The sequence below is a fragment of the Triturus cristatus genome, chromosome 6, assembly GCF_964204655.1.
Source record: "Triturus cristatus chromosome 6, aTriCri1.1, whole genome shotgun sequence".
Lineage (NCBI taxonomy): Eukaryota > Metazoa > Chordata > Amphibia > Caudata > Salamandridae > Triturus > Triturus cristatus.
Window position 1 is genome coordinate 884140560 of NC_140589.1, and position 27894 is coordinate 884168453.

The 27894-nt window shown below is 45.5% G+C and overlaps 24 non-coding genes across 24 annotated transcripts; 15 read left to right on the top strand and 9 right to left on the bottom strand.

Moving 5' to 3' along the window:
* The first annotated feature begins 246 nt into the window (after positions 1–246).
* LOC146820099 (U6 spliceosomal RNA) lies at positions 247–353 on the top strand. The gene has a single exon (XR_014965354.1). It is a non-coding gene; the product is annotated as a U6 spliceosomal RNA (small nuclear RNA).
* Positions 354–1352: 999 nt separating this feature from the next.
* TRNAR-ACG (transfer RNA arginine (anticodon ACG)) lies at positions 1353–1425 on the bottom strand. The gene has a single exon. It is a non-coding gene; the product is annotated as a tRNA-Arg (tRNA).
* Positions 1426–2207: 782 nt separating this feature from the next.
* On the top strand, positions 2208–2314 carry LOC146820101 (U6 spliceosomal RNA). The gene has a single exon (XR_014964450.1). It is a non-coding gene; the product is annotated as a U6 spliceosomal RNA (small nuclear RNA).
* A 1009-nt stretch (positions 2315–3323) lies between these two features.
* TRNAR-ACG (transfer RNA arginine (anticodon ACG)) lies at positions 3324–3396 on the bottom strand. Its single transcript has one exon. It is a non-coding gene; the product is annotated as a tRNA-Arg (tRNA).
* A 774-nt stretch (positions 3397–4170) lies between these two features.
* On the top strand, positions 4171–4277 carry LOC146820103 (U6 spliceosomal RNA). Its single transcript, XR_014964321.1, has one exon. It is a non-coding gene; the product is annotated as a U6 spliceosomal RNA (small nuclear RNA).
* Positions 4278–5286: 1009 nt separating this feature from the next.
* On the bottom strand, positions 5287–5359 carry TRNAR-ACG (transfer RNA arginine (anticodon ACG)). The gene has a single exon. It is a non-coding gene; the product is annotated as a tRNA-Arg (tRNA).
* Positions 5360–6129: 770 nt separating this feature from the next.
* On the top strand, positions 6130–6236 carry LOC146820105 (U6 spliceosomal RNA). Its single transcript, XR_014964332.1, has one exon. It is a non-coding gene; the product is annotated as a U6 spliceosomal RNA (small nuclear RNA).
* Positions 6237–8092: 1856 nt separating this feature from the next.
* LOC146820106 (U6 spliceosomal RNA) lies at positions 8093–8199 on the top strand. Its single transcript, XR_014965356.1, has one exon. It is a non-coding gene; the product is annotated as a U6 spliceosomal RNA (small nuclear RNA).
* Positions 8200–9208: 1009 nt separating this feature from the next.
* Positions 9209–9281, bottom strand: TRNAR-ACG (transfer RNA arginine (anticodon ACG)). The gene has a single exon. It is a non-coding gene; the product is annotated as a tRNA-Arg (tRNA).
* A 778-nt stretch (positions 9282–10059) lies between these two features.
* Positions 10060–10166, top strand: LOC146820108 (U6 spliceosomal RNA). Its single transcript, XR_014964451.1, has one exon. It is a non-coding gene; the product is annotated as a U6 spliceosomal RNA (small nuclear RNA).
* A 1856-nt stretch (positions 10167–12022) lies between these two features.
* Positions 12023–12129, top strand: LOC146820109 (U6 spliceosomal RNA). The gene has a single exon (XR_014964343.1). It is a non-coding gene; the product is annotated as a U6 spliceosomal RNA (small nuclear RNA).
* A 999-nt stretch (positions 12130–13128) lies between these two features.
* TRNAR-ACG (transfer RNA arginine (anticodon ACG)) lies at positions 13129–13201 on the bottom strand. The gene has a single exon. It is a non-coding gene; the product is annotated as a tRNA-Arg (tRNA).
* A 778-nt stretch (positions 13202–13979) lies between these two features.
* On the top strand, positions 13980–14086 carry LOC146820111 (U6 spliceosomal RNA). Its single transcript, XR_014964354.1, has one exon. It is a non-coding gene; the product is annotated as a U6 spliceosomal RNA (small nuclear RNA).
* Positions 14087–15942: 1856 nt separating this feature from the next.
* On the top strand, positions 15943–16049 carry LOC146820112 (U6 spliceosomal RNA). Its single transcript, XR_014964365.1, has one exon. It is a non-coding gene; the product is annotated as a U6 spliceosomal RNA (small nuclear RNA).
* A 1009-nt stretch (positions 16050–17058) lies between these two features.
* On the bottom strand, positions 17059–17131 carry TRNAR-ACG (transfer RNA arginine (anticodon ACG)). The gene has a single exon. It is a non-coding gene; the product is annotated as a tRNA-Arg (tRNA).
* A 778-nt stretch (positions 17132–17909) lies between these two features.
* LOC146820114 (U6 spliceosomal RNA) lies at positions 17910–18016 on the top strand. The gene has a single exon (XR_014964377.1). It is a non-coding gene; the product is annotated as a U6 spliceosomal RNA (small nuclear RNA).
* Positions 18017–19025: 1009 nt separating this feature from the next.
* TRNAR-ACG (transfer RNA arginine (anticodon ACG)) lies at positions 19026–19098 on the bottom strand. The gene has a single exon. It is a non-coding gene; the product is annotated as a tRNA-Arg (tRNA).
* Positions 19099–19876: 778 nt separating this feature from the next.
* On the top strand, positions 19877–19983 carry LOC146820116 (U6 spliceosomal RNA). The gene has a single exon (XR_014964388.1). It is a non-coding gene; the product is annotated as a U6 spliceosomal RNA (small nuclear RNA).
* A 1009-nt stretch (positions 19984–20992) lies between these two features.
* On the bottom strand, positions 20993–21065 carry TRNAR-ACG (transfer RNA arginine (anticodon ACG)). Its single transcript has one exon. It is a non-coding gene; the product is annotated as a tRNA-Arg (tRNA).
* Positions 21066–21843: 778 nt separating this feature from the next.
* On the top strand, positions 21844–21950 carry LOC146820118 (U6 spliceosomal RNA). The gene has a single exon (XR_014964452.1). It is a non-coding gene; the product is annotated as a U6 spliceosomal RNA (small nuclear RNA).
* A 1856-nt stretch (positions 21951–23806) lies between these two features.
* On the top strand, positions 23807–23913 carry LOC146820119 (U6 spliceosomal RNA). Its single transcript, XR_014964399.1, has one exon. It is a non-coding gene; the product is annotated as a U6 spliceosomal RNA (small nuclear RNA).
* Positions 23914–24922: 1009 nt separating this feature from the next.
* On the bottom strand, positions 24923–24995 carry TRNAR-ACG (transfer RNA arginine (anticodon ACG)). The gene has a single exon. It is a non-coding gene; the product is annotated as a tRNA-Arg (tRNA).
* A 778-nt stretch (positions 24996–25773) lies between these two features.
* LOC146820121 (U6 spliceosomal RNA) lies at positions 25774–25880 on the top strand. Its single transcript, XR_014964410.1, has one exon. It is a non-coding gene; the product is annotated as a U6 spliceosomal RNA (small nuclear RNA).
* A 1856-nt stretch (positions 25881–27736) lies between these two features.
* On the top strand, positions 27737–27843 carry LOC146820122 (U6 spliceosomal RNA). The gene has a single exon (XR_014964421.1). It is a non-coding gene; the product is annotated as a U6 spliceosomal RNA (small nuclear RNA).
* Positions 27844–27894: the final 51 nt, after the last annotated feature.

A 27894-nucleotide genomic window follows, 5' to 3' on the forward strand; every position in this document is an offset into this window, starting at 1 on the left:
TGTTCCTTGTCTGTAGCCTGAACCATGAGCCTTTGCAACCCTGGCATAATCTACATACTTCCAATTGGTGAAGTCTTGGACCACAAATGCAGTGAAGAATAATGGATTGTTATTCTTCATTCATTTTTGCCCATTGGCTCAGATTTGAATGCTTACAGGCCATCCGAGCATCTCTGCCAGGCCACCCTATGTCTAGAGACTGTAGATTTAGAGAGTTTATAAACATTGTAGGTTCATCACTGAAGTGTGCTCGCTTCGGCAGCACATATACTAAAATTGGAACGATACAGAGAAGATTAGCATGGCCCCTGCGCAAGGATGACACGCAAATTCGTGAAGCGTACCATATTTTTACCAGCTTTCAGGAGAGAAATGTTCTATGTTTTCAAGACTAATTGAAATAATAAAGCAGGTTCCAGTGCTTTCCTCCTAATATGTATTTTTCAATTTTTCTCTCCTCAACATTTTTAATGTATTTACCTCGCAGTAAAGAAGGTGTACTCTATGTGTCCAGCTGCATTTAGCAAGGAAGCCTGCAGGACTTCTGGGACTTTTCTTTCTCTTCTTCAGCCTCCCTGTCATTATTCTTCACAACCCCCAAATCTAAACTGCTGCCAGCGATGCGTTGCTTTGTGGGAAGCAAGACAAAGAGAAGGGGAGGGCCTATGCAAATGATGGCCTCAGGGCTGTCTGGGAGTCCCTTTTCAGCAGTACTGTTAAAATCCGCCTTGCAACCAGATTGGTCTGGTAAGCTGAAAAATACCAGGCATGATTGGGCACCGGGTCCTCTAGGCCCTTGGAGGACATATTGGGCCTGCATCCCTCAGTTTCTGAGGTCCAAGAAATGTTCACCCTCCACCCTAATAGAGAGGTCTTGGCCGATCGGGGCAGAAGGGAGCAGGGCAAGATGCTCATGATCCTGCTCTAATAATGAACTGCCTTCCTCTCTCCTTACCTGTGGTTATGCCTGGCTGCTTGGTTCCAGTTGTAGGCCTACATCCCACAGGCAATTTGCTTGTCTCTCTCACACATGTAAATGGGTCAGCACTCAAGTGCACACACCTGCCTGCACCCACAGATCCTCTCACACACACTTTTCTCAACAAGATTTTTTCCTAGTTTAGAGACTCAGAGACCCATGTTGAAATACAAAAGCAGCACACCACATGACGGCCTTCACATAGAATCCAGCAGCAAATGGGAAACTTTTAACCAGCCGTGGTCCTATTACTGCAGCCCTACCATGGAACGACTGCTGGATGAGTCGTGCTCAAGAATATTGAACCTACAACAAGTCTGAGGTAAATAAGAATTCCACAGGAATACCATAAAACAGGGACCTATGACCCTTTCGAGCCAGATAGGAGTCGAACCTACAATCTTCTGATCCGTAGTCAGACACGTTATCCATTGCGCCACTGGCCCCATGTAGGTACACCCATACTTTTGTCCTTAAGAGGACCAGAAATTGCGTGTGTGTGTGTGTGTGTGTGTGTGTTTTAAAACACCATTCCATCAACCTTTTTAGCCATGTTTACTGCTCACAACCAGAAGACACAAGTAAACCCACCTGAGGGACCTCCTGAAATTCTGTTCTGTCAGGTGTTCCTAACTTATACAAAGGACTTTAGGAGGAGGAAGGACCTAAAAGTCAGGCGAAATGGTCCTAGATCCAAGGAAATGTTTTAGATCAGCCTCAGTTTCTTAAATAGTCTGCATTAACATCATCAGTTCCACGTCTGTGTGGAGCTGATCTTGAGGACTTCTTAATCAGCAGGCGGGTACAACAATAAAGTGTTTAATATTACAATACAGGCGAAAATTCAGACACCTTGTCATAGGCTCACCTTGTCCAGGGACCCAGGCATGCTGCCTTTCCACTCTCAGAGCCCTTCACCTAACCTACTGTGCAGCTGTTTCACCTCTAATATCACTGTTCCACAGGCAGCGTGATGTCACAATGTTCCTTGTCTGTAGCCTGAACCATGAGCCTTTGCAACCCTGGCATAATCTACATACTTCCAATTGGTGAAGTCTTGGACCACAAATGCAGTGAAGAATAATGGATTGTTACTCTTCATTCATTTTTGCCCATTGGCTCAGATTTGAATGCTTACAGGCCATCCGAGCATCTCTGCCAGACCACCCTATGTCTAGAGACTGTAGATTTAGAGAGTTTATAAACATTGTAGGTTCATCAGTGAAGTGTGCTCGCTTCGGCAGCACGTATACTAAAATTGGAACGATACAGAGAAGATTAGCATAGCCCCTGCGCAAGGATGACACGCAAATTCGTGAAGCGTTCCATATTTTTACCAGCTTTCAGGAGAGAAATGTTCTATGTTTTCAAGACTAATTGAAATAATAAAGCAGGTTCCAGTGCTTTCCTCCTAATATGTATTTTTCAATTTTTCTCTCCTCAACATTTTTAATGTATTTACCTCGCAGTAAAGAAGGTGCACTCTATGTGTCCAGCTGCATTTAGCAAGGAAGCCTGCAGGACTTCTGGGACTTTTCTTTCTCTTCTTCAGCCTCCCTGTCATTATTCTTCACAACCCCCAAATCTATACTGCTGCCAGCGATGCGTTGCTTTGTGGGAAGCAAGACAAAGAGAAGGGGAGGGCCTATGCAAATGATGGCCTCAGGGCTGTCTGGGAGTCCCTTTTCAGCAGTACTGTTAAAATCCGCCTTGCAACCAGATTGGTCGGGTAAGCTGAAAAACACCAGGCATGATTGGGCACCGGGTCCTCTAGGCCCTTGGAGGACATATTGGGCCTGCATCCCTCAGCTTCTGAGGTCCAAGAAATGTTCACCCTCCACCCTAATAGAGAGGTATTGGCCGATCGTGGCCGATCGGGGCAGAAGGGAGCAGGGCAAGATGCTCATGATCCTGCTCTAATAATGAACTGCCTTCCTCTCTCCTTACCTGTGGTTATGCCTGGCTGCTTGGTTCCAGTTGTAGGCCTACATCCCACAGGCAATTTGCTTGTCTCTCTCACACATGTAAATGGGTCAGCACTCAAGTGCACACACCTGCCTGCACCCACAGATCCTCTCACACACACTTTTCTCAACAAGATTTTTTCCTAGTTTAGAGACTCAGAGACCCATGTTGAAATACAAAAGCAGCACACCACATGACGGCCGTCACATAGAATCCATCAGCAAATGGGAAACTTTTAACTAGCCGTGGTCCTATTACTGCAGCCCTACCATGGAACGACTGCTGGATGAGTCGTGCTCGAGAATATTGAACCTACAACAAGTCTGAGGTAAATAAGAATTCCACAGGAATACCATAAAACAGGGACCTATGACCCTTTCGAGCCAGATAGGAATCAAACCTACAATCTTCTGATCCGTAGTCAGACGCGTTATCCATTGCGCCACTGGCCCCATGTAGGTACACCCATACTTTTGTCCTTAAGAGGACCAGAAATTGTGTGTGTGTGTGTGTGTGTTTTAAAACACCATTCCATCAACATTTTTAGCCATGTTTACTGCTCACAACCAGAAGACACAAGTAAACCCACCTGAGGGACCTCCTGAAATTCTGTTCTGTCAGGTGTTCCTAACTTATACAAAGGACTTTAGGAGGAGGAAGGACCTAAAAGTCAGGCGAAATGGTCCTAGATCCAAGGAAATGTTTTAGATCAGCCTCAGTTTCTTAAATAGTCTGCATTAACATCATCAGTTCCACGTCTGTGTGGAGCTGATCTTGAGGACTTCTTTATCAGCAGGCGGGTACAACAATAAAGTGTTTAATATTACAATACAGGCGAAAATTCAGACACCTTGTCATAGGCTCACCTTGTCCAGGGACCCAGGCATGCTACCTTTCCACTCTCAGAGCCCTTCACCTAACCTACTGTGCAGCTGTTTCACCTCTAATATCACTGTTCCACAGGCAGCGTGATGTCACAATGTTCCTTGTCTGTAGCCTGAACCATGAGCCTTTGCAACCCTGGCATAATCTACATACTTCCAATTGGTGAAGTCTTGGACCACAAATGCAGTGAAGAATAATGGATTGTTACTCTTCATTCATTTTTGCCCATTGGCTCAGATTTGAATGCTTACAGGCCATCCGAGCATCTCTGCCAGGCCACCCTATGTCTAGAGACTGTAGATTTAGAGAGTTTATAAACATTGTAGGTTCATCAATGAAGTGTGCTCGCTTCGGCAGCACATATACTAAAATTGGAACGATACAGAGAAGATTAGCATGGCCCCTGCGCAAGGATGACACGCAAATTCGTGAAGCGTTCCATATTTTTACCAGCTTTCAGGAGAGAAATGTTCTATGTTTTCAAGACTAATTAAAATAATAAAGCAGGTTCCAGTGCTTTCCTCCTAATATGTATTTTTCAATTTTTCTCTCCTCAACATTTTTAATGTATTTACCTCGCAGTAAAGAAGGTGCACTCTATGTGTCCAGCTGCATTTAGCAAGGAAGCCTGCAGGACTTCTGGGACTTTTCTTTCTCTTCTTCAGCCTCCCTGTCATTATTCTTCACAACCCCCAAATCTATACTGCTGCCAGCGATGCGTTGCTTTGTGGGAAGCAAGACAAAGAGAAGGGGAGGGTCTATGCAAATGATGGCCTCAGGGCTGTCTGGGAGTCCCTTTTCAGCAGTACTGTTAAAATCTGCCTTGCAACCAGATTGGTCGGGTAAGCCGAAAAACACCAGGCATGATTGGGCACCGGGTCCTCTAGGCCCTTGGAGGACATATTGGGCCTGCATCCCTCAGTTTCTGAGGTCCAAGAAATGTTCACCCTCCACCCTAATAGAGAGGTCTTGGCCGATCGTGGCCGATCGGGGCAGAAGGGAGCAGGGCAAGATGCTCATGATCCTGCTCTAATAATGAACTGCCTTCCTCTCTCCTTACCTGTGGTTATGCCTGGCTGCTTGGTTCCAGTTGTAGGCCTACATCCCACAGGCAATTTGCTTGTGTCTCTCACACATGTAAATGGGTCAGCACTCAAGTGCACACACCTGCCTGCACCCACAGATCCTCTCACACACACTTTTCTCAACAAGATTTTTTCCTAGTTTAGAGACTCAGAGACCCATGTTGAAATACAAAAGCAGCACACCACATGACGGCCTTCACATAGAATCCAGCAGCAAATGGGAAACCTTTAACTAGCCGTGGTCCTATTACTGCAGCCCTACCATGGAACGACTGCTGGATGAGTCGTGCTCATGAATATTGAACCTACAACAAGTCTGAGGTAAATAAGAATTCCACAGGAATACCATAAAACAGGGACCTATGACCCTTTCGAGCCAGATAGGAGTCGAACCTACAATCTTCTGATCCGTAGTCAGACGCGTTATCCATTGCGCCACTGGCCCCATGTAGGTACACCCATACTTTTGTCCTTAAGAGGACCAGAAATTGTGTGTGTGTGTGTGTTTTAAAACACCATTCCATCAACATTTTTAGCCATGTTTACTGCTCACAACCAGAAGACACAAGTAAACCCACCTGAGGGACCTCCTGAAATTCTGTTCTGTCAGGTGTTCCTAACTTATACAAAGGACTTTAGGAGGAGGAAGGACCTAAAAGTCAGGCGAAATGGTCCTAGATCCAAGGAAATGTTTTAGATCAGCCTCAGTTTCTTAAATAGTCTGCATTAACATCATCAGTTCCACGTCTGTGTGGAGCTGATCTTGAGGACTTCTTTATCAGCAGGCGGGTACAACAATAAAGTGTTTAATATTACAATACAGGCGAAAATTCAGACACCTTGTCATAGGCTCACCTTGTCCAGGGACCCAGGCATGCTACCTTTCCACTCTCAGAGCCCTTCACCTAACCTACTGTGCAGCTGTTTCACCTCTAATATCACTGTTCCACAGGCAGCGTGATGTCACAATGTTCCTTGTCTGTAGCCTGAACCATGAGCCTTTGCAACCCTGGCATAATCTACATACTTCCAATTGGTGAAGTCTTGGACCACAAATGCAGTGAAGAATAATGGATTGTTACTCTTCATTCATTTTTGCCCATTGGCTCAGATTTGAATGCTTACAGGCCATCCGAGCATCTCTGCCAGGCCACCCTATGTCTAGAGACTGTAGATTTAGAGAGTTTATAAACATTGTAGGTTCATCAATGAAGTGTGCTCGCTTCGGCAGCACATATACTAAAATTGGAACGATACAGAGAAGATTAGCATGGCCCCTGCGCAAGGATGACACGCAAATTCGTGAAGCGTTCCATATTTTTACCAGCTTTCAGGAGAGAAATGTTCTATGTTTTCAAGACTAATTAAAATAATAAAGCAGGTTCCAGTGCTTTCCTCCTAATATGTATTTTTCAATTTTTCTCTCCTCAACATTTTTAATGTATTTACCTCGCAGTAAAGAAGGTGCACTCTATGTGTCCAGCTGCATTTAGCAAGGAAGCCTGCAGGACTTCTGGGACTTTTCTTTCTCTTCTTCAGCCTCCCTGTCATTATTCTTCACAACCCCCAAATCTATACTGCTGCCAGCGATGCGTTGCTTTGTGGGAAGCAAGACAAAGAGAAGGGGAGGGCCTATGCAAATGATGGCCTCAGGGCTGTCTGGGAGTCCCTTTTCAGCAGTACTGTTAAAATCCGCCTTGCAACCAGATTGGTCGGGTAAGCTGAAAAACACCAGGCATGATTGGGCACCGGGTCCTCTAGGCCCTTGGAGGACATATTGGGCCTGCATCCCTCAGTTTCTGAGGTCCAAGAAATGTTCACCCTCCACCCTAATAGAGAGGTAGTGGCCGATCGGGGCAGAAGGGAGCAGGGCAAGATGCTCATGATCCTGCTCTAATAATGAACTGCCTTCCTCTCTCCTTACCTGTGGTTATGCCTGGCTGCTTGGTTCCAGTTGTAGGCCTACATCCCACAGGCAATTTGCTTGTCTCTCTCACACATGTAAATGGGTCAGCACTCAAGTGCACACACCTGCCTGCACCCACAGATCCTCTCACACACACTTTTCTCAACAAGATTTTTTCCTAGTTTAGAGACTCAGAGACCCATGTTGAAATACAAAAGCAGCACACCACATGACGGCCTTCACATAGAATCCAGCAGCAAATGGGAAACTTTTAACTAGCCGTGGTCCTATTACTGCAGCCCTACCATGGAACGACTGCTGACGAGTCGTGCTCGAGAATATTGAACCTACAACAAGTCTGAGGTAAATAAGAATTCCACAGGAATACCATAAACAGGGACCTATGACCCTTTCGAGCCAGATAGGAATCAAACCTACAATCGTCTGATCCGTAGTCAGACGCGTTATCCATTGCACCACTGGCCCCATGTAGGTACACCCATACTTTTGTCCTTAAGAGGACCAGAAATTGTGTGTGTGTGTGTGTGTGTGTGTGTGTGTGTTTTAAAACACCATTCCATCAACCTTTTTAGCCATGTTTACTGCTCACAACCAGAAGACACAAGTAAACCCACCTGAGGGACCTCCTGAAATTCTGTTCTGTCAGGTGTTCCTAACTTATACAAAGGACTTTAGGAGGAGGAAGGACCTAAAAGTCAGGCGAAATGGTCCTAGATCCGAGGAAATGTTTTAGATCAGCCTCAGTTTCTTAAATAGTCTGCATTAACATCATCAGTTCCACGTCTGTGTGGAGCTGATCTTGAGGACTTCTTAATCAGCAGGCGGGTACAACAATAAAGTGTTTAATATTACAATACAGGCGAAAATTCAGACACCTTGTCATAGGCTCACCTTGTCCAGGGACCCAGGCATGCTGCCTTTCCACTCTCAGAGCCCTTCACCTAACCTACTGTGCAGCTGTTTCACCTCTAATATCACTGTTCCACAGGCAGCGTGATGTCACAATGTTCCTTGTCTGTAGCCTGAACCATGAGCCTTTGCAACCCTGGCATAATCTACATACTTCCAATTGGTGAAGTCTTGGACCACAAATGCAGTGAAGAATAATGGATTGTTACTCTTCATTCATTTTTGCCCATTGGCTCAGATTTGAATGCTTACAGGCCATCCGAGCATCTCTGCCAGGCCACCCTATGTCTAGAGACTGTAGATTTAGAGAGTTTATAAACATTGTAGGTTCATCACTGAAGTGTGCTCGCTTCGGCAGCACATATACTAAAATTGGAACGATACAGAGAAGATTAGCATGGCCCCTGCGCAAGGATGACACGCAAATTCGTGAAGCGTACCATATTTTTACCAGCTTTCAGGAGAGAAATGTTCTATGTTTTCAAGACTAATTGAAATAATAAAGCAGGTTCCAGTGCTTTCCTCCTAATATGTATTTTTCAATTTTTCTCTCCTCAACATTTTTAATGTATTTACCTCGCAGTAAAGAAGGTGTACTCTATGTGTCCAGCTGCATTTAGCAAGGAAGCCTGCAGGACTTCTGGGACTTTTCTTTCTCTTCTTCAGCCTCCCTGTCATTATTCTTCACAACCCCCAAATCTATACTGCTGCCAGCGATGCGTTGCTTTGTGGGAAGCAAGACAAAGAGAAGGGGAGGGCCTATGCAAATGATGGCCTCAGGGCTGTCTGGGAGTCCCTTTTCAGCAGTACTGTTAAAATCCGCCTTGCAACCAGATTGGTCTGGTAAGCTGAAAAATACCAGGCATGATTGGGCACCGGGTCCTCTAGGCCCTTGGAGGACATATTGGGCCTGCATCCCTCAGTTTCTGAGGTCCAAGAAATGTTCACCCTCCACCCTAATAGAGAGGTCTTGGCCGATCGTGGCCGATCGGGGCAGAAGGGAGCAGGGCAAGATGCTCATGATCCTGCTCTAATAATGAACTGCCTTCCTCTCTCCTTACCTGTGGTTATGCCTGGCTGCTTGGTTCCAGTTGTAGGCCTACATCCCACAGGCAATTTGCTTGTCTCTCTCACACATGTAAATGGGTCAGCACTCAAGTGCACACACCTGCCTGCACCCACAGATCCTCTCACACACACTTTTCTCAACAAGATTTTTTCCTAGTTTAGAGACTCAGAGACCCATGTTGAAATACAAAAGCAGCACACCACATGACGGCCTTCACATAGAATCCAGCAGCAAATGGGAAACTTTTAACCAGCCGTGGTCCTATTACTGCAGCCCTACCATGGAACGACTGCTGGATGAGTCGTGCTCAAGAATATTGAACCTACAACAAGTCTGAGGTAAATAAGAATTCCACAGGAATACCATAAAACAGGGACCTATGACCCTTTCGAGCCAGATAGGAGTCGAACCTACAATCTTCTGATCCGTAGTCAGACACGTTATCCATTGCGCCACTGGCCCCATGTAGGTACACCCATACTTTTGTCCTTAAGAGGACCAGAAATTGTGTGTGTGTGTGTGTGTGTGTGTTTTAAAACACCATTCCATCAACCTTTTTAGCCATGTTTACTGCTCACAACCAGAAGACACAAGTAAACCCACCTGCGGGACCTCCTGAAATTCTGTTCTGTCAGGTGTTCCTAACTTATACAAAGGACTTTAGGAGGAGGAAGGACCTAAAAGTCAGGCGAAATGGTCCTAGATCCAAGGAAATGTTTTAGATCAGCCTCAGTTTCTTAAATAGTCTGCATTAACATCATCAGTTCCACGTCTGTGTGGAGCTGATCTTGAGGACTTCTTAATCAGCAGGCGGGTACAACAATAAAGTGTTTAATATTACAATACAGGCGAAAATTCAGACACCTTGTCATAGGCTCACCTTGTCCAGGGACCCAGGCATGCTGCCTTTCCACTCTCAGAGCCCTTCACCTAACCTACTGTGCAGCTGTTTCACCTCTAATATCACTGTTCCACAGGCAGCGTGATGTCACAATGTTCCTTGTCTGTAGCCTGAACCATGAGCCTTTGCAACCCTGGCATAATCTACATACTTCCAATTGGTGAAGTCTTGGACCACAAATGCAGTGAAGAATAATGGATTGTTACTCTTCATTCATTTTTGCCCATTGGCTCAGATTTGAATGCTTACAGGCCATCCGAGCATCTCTGCCAGGCCACCCTATGTCTAGAGACTGTAGATTTAGAGAGTTTATAAACATTGTAGGTTCATCAATGAAGTGTGCTCGCTTCGGCAGCACGTATACTAAAATTGGAACGATACAGAGAAGATTAGCATAGCCCCTGCGCAAGGATGACACGCAAATTCGTGAAGCGTTCCATATTTTTACCAGCTTTCAGGAGAGAAATGTTCTATGTTTTCAAGACTAATTGAAATAATAAAGCAGGTTCCAGTGCTTTCCTCCTAATATGTATTTTTCAATTTTTCTCTCCTCAACATTTTTAATGTATTTACCTCGCAGTAAAGAAGGTGCACTCTATGTGTCCAGCTGCATTTAGCAAGGAAGCCTGCAGGACTTCTGGGACTTTTCTTTCTCTTCTTCAGCCTCCCTGTCATTATTCTTCACAACCCCCAAATCTATACTGCTGCCAGCGATGCGTTGCTTTGTGGGAAGCAAGACAAAGAGAAGGGGAGGGCCTATGCAAATGATGGCCTCAGGGCTGTCTGGGAGTCCCTTTTCAGCAGTACTGTTAAAATCCGCCTTGCAACCAGATTGGTCGGGTAAGCTGAAAAACACCAGGCATGATTGGGCACCGGGTCCTCTAGGCCCTTGGAGGACATATTGGGCCTGCATCCCTCAGCTTCTGAGGTCCAAGAAATGTTCACCCTCCACCCTAATAGAGAGGTATTGGCCGATCGTGGCCGATCGGGGCAGAAGGGAGCAGGGCAAGATGCTCATGATCCTGCTCTAATAATGAACTGCCTTCCTCTCTCCTTACCTGTGGTTATGCCTGGCTGCTTGGTTCCAGTTGTAGGCCTACATCCCACAGGCAATTTGCTTGTCTCTCTCACACATGTAAATGGGTCAGCACTCAAGTGCACACACCTGCCTGCACCCACAGATCCTCTCACACACACTTTTCTCAACAAGATTTTTTCCTAGTTTAGAGACTCAGAGACCCATGTTGAAATACAAAAGCAGCACACCACATGACGGCCGTCACATAGAATCCATCAGCAAATGGGAAACTTTTAACTAGCCGTGGTCCTATTACTGCAGCCCTACCATGGAACGACTGCTGGATGAGTCGTGCTCGAGAATATTGAACCTACAACAAGTCTGAGGTAAATAAGAATTCCACAGGAATACCATAAAACAGGGACCTATGACCCTTTCGAGCCAGATAGGAATCAAACCTACAATCTTCTGATCCGTAGTCAGACGCGTTATCCATTGCACCACTGGCCCCATGTAGGTACACCCATACTTTTGTCCTTAAGAGGACCAGAAATTGTGTGTGTGTGTGTGTGTGTTTTAAAACACCATTCCATCAACATTTTTAGCCATGTTTACTGCTCACAACCAGAAGACACAAGTAAACCCACCTGAGGGACCTCCTGAAATTCTGTTCTGTCAGGTGTTCCTAACTTATACAAAGGACTTTAGGAGGAGGAAGGACCTAAAAGTCAGGCGAAATGGTCCTAGATCCAAGGAAATGTTTTAGATCAGCCTCAGTTTCTTAAATAGTCTGCATTAACATCATCAGTTCCACGTCTGTGTGGAGCTGATCTTGAGGACTTCTTTATCAGCAGGCGGGTACAACAATAAAGTGTTTAATATTACAATACAGGCGAAAATTCAGACACCTTGTCATAGGCTCACCTTGTCCAGGGACCCAGGCATGCTACCTTTCCACTCTCAGAGCCCTTCACCTAACCTACTGTGCAGCTGTTTCACCTCTAATATCACTGTTCCACAGGCAGCGTGATGTCACAATGTTCCTTGTCTGTAGCCTGAACCATGAGCCTTTGCAACCCTGGCATAATCTACATACTTCCAATTGGTGAAGTCTTGGACCACAAATGCAGTGAAGAATAATGGATTGTTACTCTTCATTCATTTTTGCCCATTGGCTCAGATTTGAATGCTTACAGGCCATCCGAGCATCTCTGCCAGGCCACCCTATGTCTAGAGACTGTAGATTTAGAGAGTTTATAAACATTGTAGGTTCATCAATGAAGTGTGCTCGCTTCGGCAGCACATATACTAAAATTGGAACGATACAGAGAAGATTAGCATGGCCCCTGCGCAAGGATGACACGCAAATTCGTGAAGCGTTCCATATTTTTACCAGCTTTCAGGAGAGAAATGTTCTATGTTTTCAAGACTAATTAAAATAATAAAGCAGGTTCCAGTGCTTTCCTCCTAATATGTATTTTTCAATTTTTCTCTCCTCAACATTTTTAATGTATTTACCTCGCAGTAAAGAAGGTGCACTCTATGTGTCCAGCTGCATTTAGCAAGGAAGCCTGCAGGACTTCTGGGACTTTTCTTTCTCTTCTTCAGCCTCCCTGTCATTATTCTTCACAACCCCCAAATCTATACTGCTGCCAGCGATGCGTTGCTTTGTGGGAAGCAAGACAAAGAGAAGGGGAGGGCCTATGCAAATGATGGCCTCAGGGCTGTCTGGGAGTCTCTTTTCAGCAGTACTGTTAAAATCCGCCTTGCAACCAGATTGGTCGGGTAAGCTGAAAAACACCAGGCATGATTGGGCACCGGGTCCTCTAGGCCCTTGGAGGACATATTGGGCCTGCATCCCTCAGTTTCTGAGGTCCAAGAAATGTTCACCCTCCACCCTAATAGAGAGGTCTTGGCCGATCGGGGCAGAAGGGAGCAGGGCAAGATGCTCATGATCCTGCTCTAATAATGAACTGCCTTCCTCTCTCCTTACCTGTGGTTATGCCTGGCTGCTTGGTTCCAGTTGTAGGCCTACATCCCACAGGCAATTTGCTTGTCTCTCTCACACATGTAAATGGGTCAGCACTCAAGTGCACACACCTGCCTGCACCCACAGATCCTCTCACACACACTTTTCTCAACAAGATTTTTTCCTAGTTTAGAGACTCAGAGACCCATGTTGAAATACAAAAGCAGCACACCACATAACGGCCTTCACATAGAATCCAGCAGCAAATGGGAAACTTTTAACCAGCCGTGGTCCTATTACTGCAGCCCTACCATGGAACGACTGCTGGATGAGTCGTGCTCAAGAATATTGAACCTACAACAAGTCTGAGGTAAATAAGAATTCCACAGGAATACCATAAAACAGGGACCTATGACCCTTTCGAGCCAGATAGGAGTCGAACCTACAATCTTCTGATCCGTGGTCAGACGCGTTATCCATTGCGCCACTGGCCCCATGTAGGTACACCCATACTTTTGTCCTTAAGAGGACCAGAAATTGTGTGTGTGTGTGTGTGTGTGTGTTTTAAAACACCATTCCATCAACCTTTTTAGCCATGTTTACTGCTCACAACCAGAAGACACAAGTAAACCCACCTGAGGGACCTCCTGAAATTCGGTTCTGTCAGGTGTTCCTAACTTATACAAAGGACTTTAGGAGGAGGAAGGACCTAAAAGTCAGGCGAAATGGTCCTAGATCCAAGGAAATGTTTTAGATCAGCCTCAGTTTCTTAAATAGTCTGCATTAACATCATCAGTTCCACGTCTGTGTGGAGCTGATCTTGAGGACTTCTTAATCAGCAGGCGGGTACAACAATAAAGTGTTTAATATTACAATACAGGCGAAAATTCAGACACCTTGTCATAGGCTCACCTTGTCCAGGGACCCAGGCATGCTGCCTTTCCACTCTCAGAGCCCTTCACCTAACCTACTGTGCAGCTGTTTCACCTCTAATATCACTGTTCCACAGGCAGCGTGATGTCACAATGTTCCTTGTCTGTAGCCTGAACCATGAGCCTTTGCAACCCTGGCATAATCTACATACTTCCAATTGGTGAAGTCTTGGACCACAAATGCAGTGAAGAATAATGGATTGTTACTCTTCATTCATTTTTGCCCATTGGCTCAGATTTGAATGCTTACAGGCCATCCGAGCATCTCTGCCAGGCCACCCTATGTCTAGAGACTGTAGATTTAGAGAGTTTATAAACATTGTAGGTTCATCAATGAAGTGTGCTCGCTTCGGCAGCACATATACTAAAATTGGAACGATACAGAGAAGATTAGCATGGCCCCTGCGCAAGGATGACACGCAAATTCGTGAAGCGTTCCATATTTTTACCAGCTTTCAGGAGAGAAATGTTCTATGTTTTCAAGACTAATTGAAATAATAAAGCAGGTTCCAGTGCTTTCCTCCTAATATGTATTTTTCAATTTTTCTCTCCTCAACATTTTTAATGTATTTACCTCGCAGTAAAGAAGGTGCACTCTATGTGTCCAGCTGCATTTAGCAAGGAAGCCTGCAGGACTTCTGGGACTTTTCTTTCTCTTCTTCAGCCTCCCTGTCATTATTCTTCACAACCCCCAAATCTATACTGCTGCCAGCGATGCGTTGCTTTGTGGGAAGCAAGACAAAGAGAAGGGGAGGGCCTATGCAAATGATGGCCTCAGGGCTGTCTGGGAGTCTCTTTTCAGCAGTACTGTTAAAATCCGCCTTGCAACCAGATTGGTCGGGTAAGCTGAAAAACACCAGGCATGATTGGGCACCGGGTCCTCTAGGCCCTTGGAGGACATATTGGGCCTGCATCCCTCAGTTTCTGAGGTCCAAGAAATGTTCACCCTCCACCCTAATAGAGAGGTCTTGGCCGATCGTGGCCGATCGGGGCAGAAGGGAGCAGGGCAAGATGCTCATGATCCTGCTCTAATAATGAACTGCCTTCCTCTCTCCTTACCTGTGGTTATGCCTGGCTGCTTGGTTCCAGTTGTAGGCCTACATCCCACAGGCAATTTGCTTGTCTCTCTCACACATGTAAATGGGTCAGCACTCAAGTGCACACACCTGCCTGCACCCACAGATCCTCTCACACACACTTTTCTCAACAAGATTTTTTCCTAGTTTAGAGACTCAGAGACCCATGTTGAAATACAAAAGCAGCACACCACATGACGGCCGTCACATAGAATCCATCAGCAAATGGGAAACTTTTAACTAGCCGTGGTCCTATTACTGCAGCCCTACCATGGAACGACTGCTGGATGAGTCGTGCTCGAGAATATTGAACCTACAACAAGTCTGAGGTAAATAAGAATTCCACAGGAATACCATAAAACAGGGACCTATGACCCTTTCGAGCCAGATAGGAATCAAACCTACAATCTTCTGATCCGTAGTCAGACGCGTTATCCATTGCACCACTGGCCCCATGTAGGTACACCCATACTTTTGTCCTTAAGAGGACCAGAAATTGTGTGTGTGTGTGTGTGTGTTTTAAAACACCATTCCATCAACATTTTTAGCCATGTTTACTGCTCACAACCAGAAGACACAAGTAAACCCACCTGAGGGACCTCCTGAAATTCTGTTCTGTCAGGTGTTCCTAACTTATACAAAGGACTTTAGGAGGAGGAAGGACCTAAAAGTCAGGCGAAATGGTCCTAGATCCAAGGAAATGTTTTAGATCAGCCTCAGTTTCTTAAATAGTCTGCATTAACATCATCAGTTCCACGTCTGTGTGGAGCTGATCTTGAGGACTTCTTTATCAGCAGGCGGGTACAACAATAAAGTGTTTAATATTACAATACAGGCGAAAATTCAGACACCTTGTCATAGGCTCACCTTGTCCAGGGACCCAGGCATGCTACCTTTCCACTCTCAGAGCCCTTCACCTAACCTACTGTGCAGCTGTTTCACCTCTAATATCACTGTTCCACAGGCAGCGTGATGTCACAATGTTCCTTGTCTGTAGCCTGAACCATGAGCCTTTGCAACCCTGGCATAATCTACATACTTCCAATTGGTGAAGTCTTGGACCACAAATGCAGTGAAGAATAATGGATTGTTACTCTTCATTCATTTTTGCCCATTGGCTCAGATTTGAATGCTTACAGGCCATCCGAGCATCTCTGCCAGGCCACCCTATGTCTAGAGACTGTAGATTTAGAGAGTTTATAAACATTGTAGGTTCATCAATGAAGTGTGCTCGCTTCGGCAGCACATATACTAAAATTGGAACGATACAGAGAAGATTAGCATGGCCCCTGCGCAAGGATGACACGCAAATTCGTGAAGCGTTCCATATTTTTACCAGCTTTCAGGAGAGAAATGTTCTATGTTTTCAAGACTAATTAAAATAATAAAGCAGGTTCCAGTGCTTTCCTCCTAATATGTATTTTTCAATTTTTCTCTCCTCAACATTTTTAATGTATTTACCTCGCAGTAAAGAAGGTGCACTCTATGTGTCCAGCTGCATTTAGCAAGGAAGCCTGCAGGACTTCTGGGACTTTTCTTTCTCTTCTTCAGCCTCCCTGTCATTATTCTTCACAACCCCCAAATCTATACTGCTGCCAGCGATGCGTTGCTTTGTGGGAAGCAAGACAAAGAGAAGGGGAGGGCCTATGCAAATGATGGCCTCAGGGCTGTCTGGGAGTCTCTTTTCAGCAGTACTGTTAAAATCCGCCTTGCAACCAGATTGGTCGGGTAAGCTGAAAAACACCAGGCATGATTGGGCACCGGGTCCTCTAGGCCCTTGGAGGACATATTGGGCCTGCATCCCTCAGTTTCTGAGGTCCAAGAAATGTTCACCCTCCACCCTAATAGAGAGGTCTTGGCCGATCGTGGCCGATCGGGGCAGAAGGGAGCAGGGCAAGATGCTCATGATCCTGCTCTAATAATGAACTGCCTTCCTCTCTCCTTACCTGTGGTTATGCCTGGCTGCTTGGTTCCAGTTGTAGGCCTACATCCCACAGGCAATTTGCTTGTCTCTCTCACACATGTAAATGGGTCAGCACTCAAGTGCACACACCTGCCTGCACCCACAGATCCTCTCACACACACTTTTCTCAACAAGATTTTTTCCTAGTTTAGAGACTCAGAGACCCATGTTGAAATACAAAAGCAGCACACCACATAACGGCCTTCACATAGAATCCAGCAGCAAATGGGAAACTTTTAACCAGCCGTGGTCCTATTACTGCAGCCCTACCATGGAACGACTGCTGGATGAGTCGTGCTCAAGAATATTGAACCTACAACAAGTCTGAGGTAAATAAGAATTCCACAGGAATACCATAAAACAGGGACCTATGACCCTTTCGAGCCAGATAGGAGTCGAACCTACAATCTTCTGATCCGTGGTCAGACGCGTTATCCATTGCGCCACTGGCCCCATGTAGGTACACCCATACTTTTGTCCTTAAGAGGACCAGAAATTGTGTGTGTGTGTGTGTGTGTGTGTTTTAAAACACCATTCCATCAACCTTTTTAGCCATGTTTACTGCTCACAACCAGAAGACACAAGTAAACCCACCTGAGGGACCTCCTGAAATTCGGTTCTGTCAGGTGTTCCTAACTTATACAAAGGACTTTAGGAGGAGGAAGGACCTAAAAGTCAGGCGAAATGGTCCTAGATCCAAGGAAATGTTTTAGATCAGCCTCAGTTTCTTAAATAGTCTGCATTAACATCATCAGTTCCACGTCTGTGTGGAGCTGATCTTGAGGACTTCTTAATCAGCAGGCGGGTACAACAATAAAGTGTTTAATATTACAATACAGGCGAAAATTCAGACACCTTGTCATAGGCTCACCTTGTCCAGGGACCCAGGCATGCTGCCTTTCCACTCTCAGAGCCCTTCACCTAACCTACTGTGCAGCTGTTTCACCTCTAATATCACTGTTCCACAGGCAGCGTGATGTCACAATGTTCCTTGTCTGTAGCCTGAACCATGAGCCTTTGCAACCCTGGCATAATCTACATACTTCCAATTGGTGAAGTCTTGGACCACAAATGCAGTGAAGAATAATGGATTGTTACTCTTCATTCATTTTTGCCCATTGGCTCAGATTTGAATGCTTACAGGCCATCCGAGCATCTCTGCCAGGCCACCCTATGTCTAGAGACTGTAGATTTAGAGAGTTTATAAACATTGTAGGTTCATCAATGAAGTGTGCTCGCTTCGGCAGCACATATACTAAAATTGGAACGATACAGAGAAGATTAGCATGGCCCCTGCGCAAGGATGACACGCAAATTCGTGAAGCGTTCCATATTTTTACCAGCTTTCAGGAGAGAAATGTTCTATGTTTTCAAGACTAATTGAAATAATAAAGCAGGTTCCAGTGCTTTCCTCCTAATATGTATTTTTCAATTTTTCTCTCCTCAACATTTTTAATGTATTTACCTCGCAGTAAAGAAGGTGCACTCTATGTGTCCAGCTGCATTTAGCAAGGAAGCCTGCAGGACTTCTGGGACTTTTCTTTCTCTTCTTCAGCCTCCCTGTCATTATTCTTCACAACCCCCAAATCTATACTGCTGCCAGCGATGCGTTGCTTTGTGGGAAGCAAGACAAAGAGAAGGGGAGGGCCTATGCAAATGATGGCCTCAGGGCTGTCTGGGAGTCTCTTTTCAGCAGTACTGTTAAAATCCGCCTTGCAACCAGATTGGTCGGGTAAGCTGAAAAACACCAGGCATGATTGGGCACCGGGTCCTCTAGGCCCTTGGAGGACATATTGGGCCTGCATCCCTCAGTTTCTGAGGTCCAAGAAATGTTCACCCTCCACCCTAATAGAGAGGTCTTGGCCGATCGTGGCCGATCGGGGCAGAAGGGAGCAGGGCAAGATGCTCATGATCCTGCTCTAATAATGAACTGCCTTCCTCTCTCCTTACCTGTGGTTATGCCTGGCTGCTTGGTTCCAGTTGTAGGCCTACATCCCACAGGCAATTTGCTTGTCTCTCTCACACATGTAAATGGGTCAGCACTCAAGTGCACACACCTGCCTGCACCCACAGATCCTCTCACACACACTTTTCTCAACAAGATTTTTTCCTAGTTTAGAGACTCAGAGACCCATGTTGAAATACAAAAGCAGCACACCACATAACGGCCTTCACATAGAATCCAGCAGCAAATGGGAAACTTTTAACCAGCCGTGGTCCTATTACTGCAGCCCTACCATGGAACGACTGCTGGATGAGTCGTGCTCAAGAATATTGAACCTACAACAAGTCTGAGGTAAATAAGAATTCCACAGGAATACCATAAAACAGGGACCTATGACCCTTTCGAGCCAGATAGGAGTCGAACCTACAATCTTCTGATCCGTGGTCAGACGCGTTATCCATTGCGCCACTGGCCCCATGTAGGTACACCCATACTTTTGTCCTTAAGAGGACCAGAAATTGTGTGTGTGTGTGTGTGTGTGTGTTTTAAAACACCATTCCATCAACCTTTTTAGCCATGTTTACTGCTCACAACCAGAAGACACAAGTAAACCCACCTGAGGGACCTCCTGAAATTCGGTTCTGTCAGGTGTTCCTAACTTATACAAAGGACTTTAGGAGGAGGAAGGACCTAAAAGTCAGGCGAAATGGTCCTAGATCCAAGGAAATGTTTTAGATCAGCCTCAGTTTCTTAAATAGTCTGCATTAACATCATCAGTTCCACGTCTGTGTGGAGCTGATCTTGAGGACTTCTTAATCAGCAGGCGGGTACAACAATAAAGTGTTTAATATTACAATACAGGCGAAAATTCAGACACCTTGTCATAGGCTCACCTTGTCCAGGGACCCAGGCATGCTGCCTTTCCACTCTCAGAGCCCTTCACCTAACCTACTGTGCAGCTGTTTCACCTCTAATATCACTGTTCCACAGGCAGCGTGATGTCACAATGTTCCTTGTCTGTAGCCTGAACCATGAGCCTTTGCAACCCTGGCATAATCTACATACTTCCAATTGGTGAAGTCTTGGACCACAAATGCAGTGAAGAATAATGGATTGTTACTCTTCATTCATTTTTGCCCATTGGCTCAGATTTGAATGCTTACAGGCCATCCGAGCATCTCTGCCAGGCCACCCTATGTCTAGAGACTGTAGATTTAGAGAGTTTATAAACATTGTAGGTTCATCAATGAAGTGTGCTCGCTTCGGCAGCACATATACTAAAATTGGAACGATACAGAGAAGATTAGCATGGCCCCTGCGCAAGGATGACACGCAAATTCGTGAAGCGTTCCATATTTTTACCAGCTTTCAGGAGAGAAATGTTCTATGTTTTCAAGACTAATTGAAATAATAAAGCAGGTTCCAGTGCTTTCCTCCTAATATGTATTTTTCAATTTTTCTCTCCTCAACATTTTTAATGTATTTACCTCGCAGTAAAGAAGGTGCACTCTATGTGTCCAGCTGCATTTAGCAAGGAAGCCTGCAGGACTTCTGGGACTTTTCTTTCTCTTCTTCAGCCTCCCTGTCATTATTCTTCACAACCCCCAAATCTATACTGCTGCCAGCGATGCGTTGCTTTGTGGGAAGCAAGACAAAGAGAAGGGGAGGGTCTATGCAAATGATGGCCTCAGGGCTGTCTGGGAGTCCCTTTTCAGCAGTACTGTTAAAATCCGCCTTGCAACCAGATTGGTCGGGTAAGCCGAAAAACACCAGGCATGATTGGGCACCGGGTCCTCTAGGCCCTTGGAGGACATATTGGGCCTGCATCCCTCAGTTTCTGAGGTCCAAGAAATTTTCACCCTCCACCCTAATAGAGAGGTCTTGGCCGATCGTGGCCGATCGGGGCAGAAGGGAGCAGGGCAAGATGCTCATGATCCTGCTCTAATAATGAACTGCCTTCCTCTCTCCTTACCTGTGGTTATGCCTGGCTGCTTGGTTCCAGTTGTAGGCCTACATCCCACAGGCAATTTGCTTGTCTCTCTCACACATGTAAATGGGTCAGCACTCAAGTGCACACACCTGCCTGCACCCACAGATCCTCTCACACACACTTTTCTCAACAAGATTTTTTCCTAGTTTAGAGACTCAGAGACCCATGTTGAAATACAAAAGCAGCACACCACATGACGGCCTTCACATAGAATCCAGCAGCAAATGGGAAACTTTTAACCAGCCGTGGTCCTATTACTGCAGCCCTACCATGGAACGACTGCTGGATGAGTCGTGCTCAAGAATATTGAACCTACAACAAGTCTGAGGTAAATAAGAATTCCACAGGAATACCATAAAACAGGGACCTATGACCCTTTCGAGCCAGATAGGAGTCGAACCTACAATCTTCTGATCCGTAGTCAGACACGTTATCCATTGCGCCACTGGCCCCATGTAGGTACACCCATACTTTTGTCCTTAAGAGGACCAGAAATTGTGTGTGTGTGTGTGTGTGTGTGTTTTAAAACACCATTCCATCAACCTTTTTAGCCATGTTTACTGCTCACAACCAGAAGACACAAGTAAACCCACCTGCGGGACCTCCTGAAATTCTGTTCTGTCAGGTGTTCCTAACTTATACAAAGGACTTTAGGAGGAGGAAGGACCTAAAAGTCAGGCGAAATGGTCCTAGATCCAAGGAAATGTTTTAGATCAGCCTCAGTTTCTTAAATAGTCTGCATTAACATCATCAGTTCCACGTCTGTGTGGAGCTGATCTTGAGGACTTCTTAATCAGCAGGCGGGTACAACAATAAAGTGTTTAATATTACAATACAGGCGAAAATTCAGACACCTTGTCATAGGCTCACCTTGTCCAGGGACCCAGGCATGCTGCCTTTCCACTCTCAGAGCCCTTCACCTAACCTACTGTGCAGCTGTTTCACCTCTAATATCACTGTTCCACAGGCAGCGTGATGTCACAATGTTCCTTGTCTGTAGCCTGAACCATGAGCCTTTGCAACCCTGGCATAATCTACATACTTCCAATTGGTGAAGTCTTGGACCACAAATGCAGTGAAGAATAATGGATTGTTACTCTTCATTCATTTTTGCCCATTGGCTCAGATTTGAATGCTTACAGGCCATCCGAGCATCTCTGCCAGGCCACCCTATGTCTAGAGACTGTAGATTTAGAGAGTTTATAAACATTGTAGGTTCATCAATGAAGTGTGCTCGCTTCGGCAGCACGTATACTAAAATTGGAACGATACAGAGAAGATTAGCATAGCCCCTGCGCAAGGATGACACGCAAATTCGTGAAGCGTTCCATATTTTTACCAGCTTTCAGGAGAGAAATGTTCTATGTTTTCAAGACTAATTGAAATAATAAAGCAGGTTCCAGTGCTTTCCTCCTAATATGTATTTTTCAATTTTTCTCTCCTCAACATTTTTAATGTATTTACCTCGCAGTAAAGAAGGTGCACTCTATGTGTCCAGCTGCATTTAGCAAGGAAGCCTGCAGGACTTCTGGGACTTTTCTTTCTCTTCTTCAGCCTCCCTGTCATTATTCTTCACAACCCCCAAATCTATACTGCTGCCAGCGATGCGTTGCTTTGTGGGAAGCAAGACAAAGAGAAGGGGAGGGCCTATGCAAATGATGGCCTCAGGGCTGTCTGGGAGTCCCTTTTCAGCAGTACTGTTAAAATCCGCCTTGCAACCAGATTGGTCGGGTAAGCTGAAAAACACCAGGCATGATTGGGCACCGGGTCCTCTAGGCCCTTGGAGGACATATTGGGCCTGCATCCCTCAGCTTCTGAGGTCCAAGAAATGTTCACCCTCCACCCTAATAGAGAGGTATTGGCCGATCGTGGCCGATCGGGGCAGAAGGGAGCAGGGCAAGATGCTCATGATCCTGCTCTAATAATGAACTGCCTTCCTCTCTCCTTACCTGTGGTTATGCCTGGCTGCTTGGTTCCAGTTGTAGGCCTACATCCCACAGGCAATTTGCTTGTCTCTCTCACACATGTAAATGGGTCAGCACTCAAGTGCACACACCTGCCTGCACCCACAGATCCTCTCACACACACTTTTCTCAACAAGATTTTTTCCTAGTTTAGAGACTCAGAGACCCATGTTGAAATACAAAAGCAGCACACCACATGACGGCCGTCACATAGAATCCATCAGCAAATGGGAAACTTTTAACTAGCCGTGGTCCTATTACTGCAGCCCTACCATGGAACGACTGCTGGATGAGTCGTGCTCGAGAATATTGAACCTACAACAAGTCTGAGGTAAATAAGAATTCCACAGGAATACCATAAAACAGGGACCTATGACCCTTTCGAGCCAGATAGGAATCAAACCTACAATCTTCTGATCCGTAGTCAGACGCGTTATCCATTGCACCACTGGCCCCATGTAGGTACACCCATACTTTTGTCCTTAAGAGGACCAGAAATTGTGTGTGTGTGTGTGTGTGTTTTAAAACACCATTCCATCAACATTTTTAGCCATGTTTACTGCTCACAACCAGAAGACACAAGTAAACCCACCTGAGGGACCTCCTGAAATTCTGTTCTGTCAGGTGTTCCTAACTTATACAAAGGACTTTAGGAGGAGGAAGGACCTAAAAGTCAGGCGAAATGGTCCTAGATCCAAGGAAATGTTTTAGATCAGCCTCAGTTTCTTAAATAGTCTGCATTAACATCATCAGTTCCACGTCTGTGTGGAGCTGATCTTGAGGACTTCTTTATCAGCAGGCGGGTACAACAATAAAGTGTTTAATATTACAATACAGGCGAAAATTCAGACACCTTGTCATAGGCTCACCTTGTCCAGGGACCCAGGCATGCTACCTTTCCACTCTCAGAGCCCTTCACCTAACCTACTGTGCAGCTGTTTCACCTCTAATATCACTGTTCCACAGGCAGCGTGATGTCACAATGTTCCTTGTCTGTAGCCTGAACCATGAGCCTTTGCAACCCTGGCATAATCTACATACTTCCAATTGGTGAAGTCTTGGACCACAAATGCAGTGAAGAATAATGGATTGTTACTCTTCATTCATTTTTGCCCATTGGCTCAGATTTGAATGCTTACAGGCCATCCGAGCATCTCTGCCAGGCCACCCTATGTCTAGAGACTGTAGATTTAGAGAGTTTATAAACATTGTAGGTTCATCAATGAAGTGTGCTCGCTTCGGCAGCACATATACTAAAATTGGAACGATACAGAGAAGATTAGCATGGCCCCTGCGCAAGGATGACACGCAAATTCGTGAAGCGTTCCATATTTTTACCAGCTTTCAGGAGAGAAATGTTCTATGTTTTCAAGACTAATTAAAATAATAAAGCAGGTTCCAGTGCTTTCCTCCTAATATGTATTTTTCAATTTTTCTCTCCTCAACATTTTTAATGTATTTACCTCGCAGTAAAGAAGGTGCACTCTATGTGTCCAGCTGCATTTAGCAAGGAAGCCTGCAGGACTTCTGGGACTTTTCTTTCTCTTCTTCAGCCTCCCTGTCATTATTCTTCACAACCCCCAAATCTATACTGCTGCCAGCGATGCGTTGCTTTGTGGGAAGCAAGACAAAGAGAAGGGGAGGGCCTATGCAAATGATGGCCTCAGGGCTGTCTGGGAGTCTCTTTTCAGCAGTACTGTTAAAATCCGCCTTGCAACCAGATTGGTCGGGTAAGCTGAAAAACACCAGGCATGATTGGGCACCGGGTCCTCTAGGCCCTTGGAGGACATATTGGGCCTGCATCCCTCAGTTTCTGAGGTCCAAGAAATGTTCACCCTCCACCCTAATAGAGAGGTCTTGGCCGATCGTGGCCGATCGGGGCAGAAGGGAGCAGGGCAAGATGCTCATGATCCTGCTCTAATAATGAACTGCCTTCCTCTCTCCTTACCTGTGGTTATGCCTGGCTGCTTGGTTCCAGTTGTAGGCCTACATCCCACAGGCAATTTGCTTGTCTCTCTCACACATGTAAATGGGTCAGCACTCAAGTGCACACACCTGCCTGCACCCACAGATCCTCTCACACACACTTTTCTCAACAAGATTTTTTCCTAGTTTAGAGACTCAGAGACCCATGTTGAAATACAAAAGCAGCACACCACATAACGGCCTTCACATAGAATCCAGCAGCAAATGGGAAACTTTTAACCAGCCGTGGTCCTATTACTGCAGCCCTACCATGGAACGACTGCTGGATGAGTCGTGCTCAAGAATATTGAACCTACAACAAGTCTGAGGTAAATAAGAATTCCACAGGAATACCATAAAACAGGGACCTATGACCCTTTCGAGCCAGATAGGAGTCGAACCTACAATCTTCTGATCCGTGGTCAGACGCGTTATCCATTGCGCCACTGGCCCCATGTAGGTACACCCATACTTTTGTCCTTAAGAGGACCAGAAATTGTGTGTGTGTGTGTGTGTGTGTGTTTTAAAACACCATTCCATCAACCTTTTTAGCCATGTTTACTGCTCACAACCAGAAGACACAAGTAAACCCACCTGAGGGACCTCCTGAAATTCGGTTCTGTCAGGTGTTCCTAACTTATACAAAGGACTTTAGGAGGAGGAAGGACCTAAAAGTCAGGCGAAATGGTCCTAGATCCAAGGAAATGTTTTAGATCAGCCTCAGTTTCTTAAATAGTCTGCATTAACATCATCAGTTCCACGTCTGTGTGGAGCTGATCTTGAGGACTTCTTAATCAGCAGGCGGGTACAACAATAAAGTGTTTAATATTACAATACAGGCGAAAATTCAGACACCTTGTCATAGGCTCACCTTGTCCAGGGACCCAGGCATGCTGCCTTTCCACTCTCAGAGCCCTTCACCTAACCTACTGTGCAGCTGTTTCACCTCTAATATCACTGTTCCACAGGCAGCGTGATGTCACAATGTTCCTTGTCTGTAGCCTGAACCATGAGCCTTTGCAACCCTGGCATAATCTACATACTTCCAATTGGTGAAGTCTTGGACCACAAATGCAGTGAAGAATAATGGATTGTTACTCTTCATTCATTTTTGCCCATTGGCTCAGATTTGAATGCTTACAGGCCATCCGAGCATCTCTGCCAGGCCACCCTATGTCTAGAGACTGTAGATTTAGAGAGTTTATAAACATTGTAGGTTCATCAATGAAGTGTGCTCGCTTCGGCAGCACATATACTAAAATTGGAACGATACAGAGAAGATTAGCATGGCCCCTGCGCAAGGATGACACGCAAATTCGTGAAGCGTTCCATATTTTTACCAGCTTTCAGGAGAGAAATGTTCTATGTTTTCAAGACTAATTGAAATAATAAAGCAGGTTCCAGTGCTTTCCTCCTAATATGTATTTTTCAATTTTTCTCTCCTCAACATTTTTAATGTATTTACCTCGCAGTAAAGAAGGTGCACTCTATGTGTCCAGCTGCATTTAGCAAGGAAGCCTGCAGGACTTCTGGGACTTTTCTTTCTCTTCTTCAGCCTCCCTGTCATTATTCTTCACAACCCCCAAATCTATACTGCTGCCAGCGATGCGTTGCTTTGTGGGAAGCAAGACAAAGAGAAGGGGAGGGCCTATGCAAATGATGGCCTCAGGGCTGTCTGGGAGTCTCTTTTCAGCAGTACTGTTAAAATCCGCCTTGCAACCAGATTGGTCGGGTAAGCTGAAAAACACCAGGCATGATTGGGCACCGGGTCCTCTAGGCCCTTGGAGGACATATTGGGCCTGCATCCCTCAGTTTCTGAGGTCCAAGAAATGTTCACCCTCCACCCTAATAGAGAGGTCTTGGCCGATCGTGGCCGATCGGGGCAGAAGGGAGCAGGGCAAGATGCTCATGATCCTGCTCTAATAATGAACTGCCTTCCTCTCTCCTTACCTGTGGTTATGCCTGGCTGCTTGGTTCCAGTTGTAGGCCTACATCCCACAGGCAATTTGCTTGTCTCTCTCACACATGTAAATGGGTCAGCACTCAAGTGCACACACCTGCCTGCACCCACAGATCCTCTCACACACACTTTTCTCAACAAGATTTTTTCCTAGTTTAGAGACTCAGAGACCCATGTTGAAATACAAAAGCAGCACACCACATGACGGCCGTCACATAGAATCCATCAGCAAATGGGAAACTTTTAACTAGCCGTGGTCCTATTACTGCAGCCCTACCATGGAACGACTGCTGGATGAGTCGTGCTCGAGAATATTGAACCTACAACAAGTCTGAGGTAAATAAGAATTCCACAGGAATACCATAAAACAGGGACCTATGACCCTTTCGAGCCAGATAGGAATCAAACCTACAATCTTCTGATCCGTAGTCAGACGCGTTATCCATTGCACCACTGGCCCCATGTAGGTACACCCATACTTTTGTCCTTAAGAGGACCAGAAATTGTGTGTGTGTGTGTGTGTGTTTTAAAACACCATTCCATCAACATTTTTAGCCATGTTTACTGCTCACAACCAGAAGACACAAGTAAACCCACCTGAGGGACCTCCTGAAATTCTGTTCTGTCAGGTGTTCCTAACTTATACAAAGGACTTTAGGAGGAGGAAGGACCTAAAAGTCAGGCGAAATGGTCCTAGATCCAAGGAAATGTTTTAGATCAGCCTCAGTTTCTTAAATAGTCTGCATTAACATCATCAGTTCCACGTCTGTGTGGAGCTGATCTTGAGGACTTCTTTATCAGCAGGCGGGTACAACAATAAAGTGTTTAATATTACAATACAGGCGAAAATTCAGACACCTTGTCATAGGCTCACCTTGTCCAGGGACCCAGGCATGCTACCTTTCCACTCTCAGAGCCCTTCACCTAACCTACTGTGCAGCTGTTTCACCTCTAATATCACTGTTCCACAGGCAGCGTGATGTCACAATGTTCCTTGTCTGTAGCCTGAACCATGAGCCTTTGCAACCCTGGCATAATCTACATACTTCCAATTGGTGAAGTCTTGGACCACAAATGCAGTGAAGAATAATGGATTGTTACTCTTCATTCATTTTTGCCCATTGGCTCAGATTTGAATGCTTACAGGCCATCCGAGCATCTCTGCCAGGCCACCCTATGTCTAGAGACTGTAGATTTAGAGAGTTTATAAACATTGTAGGTTCATCAATGAAGTGTGCTCGCTTCGGCAGCACATATACTAAAATTGGAACGATACAGAGAAGATTAGCATGGCCCCTGCGCAAGGATGACACGCAAATTCGTGAAGCGTTCCATATTTTTACCAGCTTTCAGGAGAGAAATGTTCTATGTTTTCAAGACTAATTAAAATAA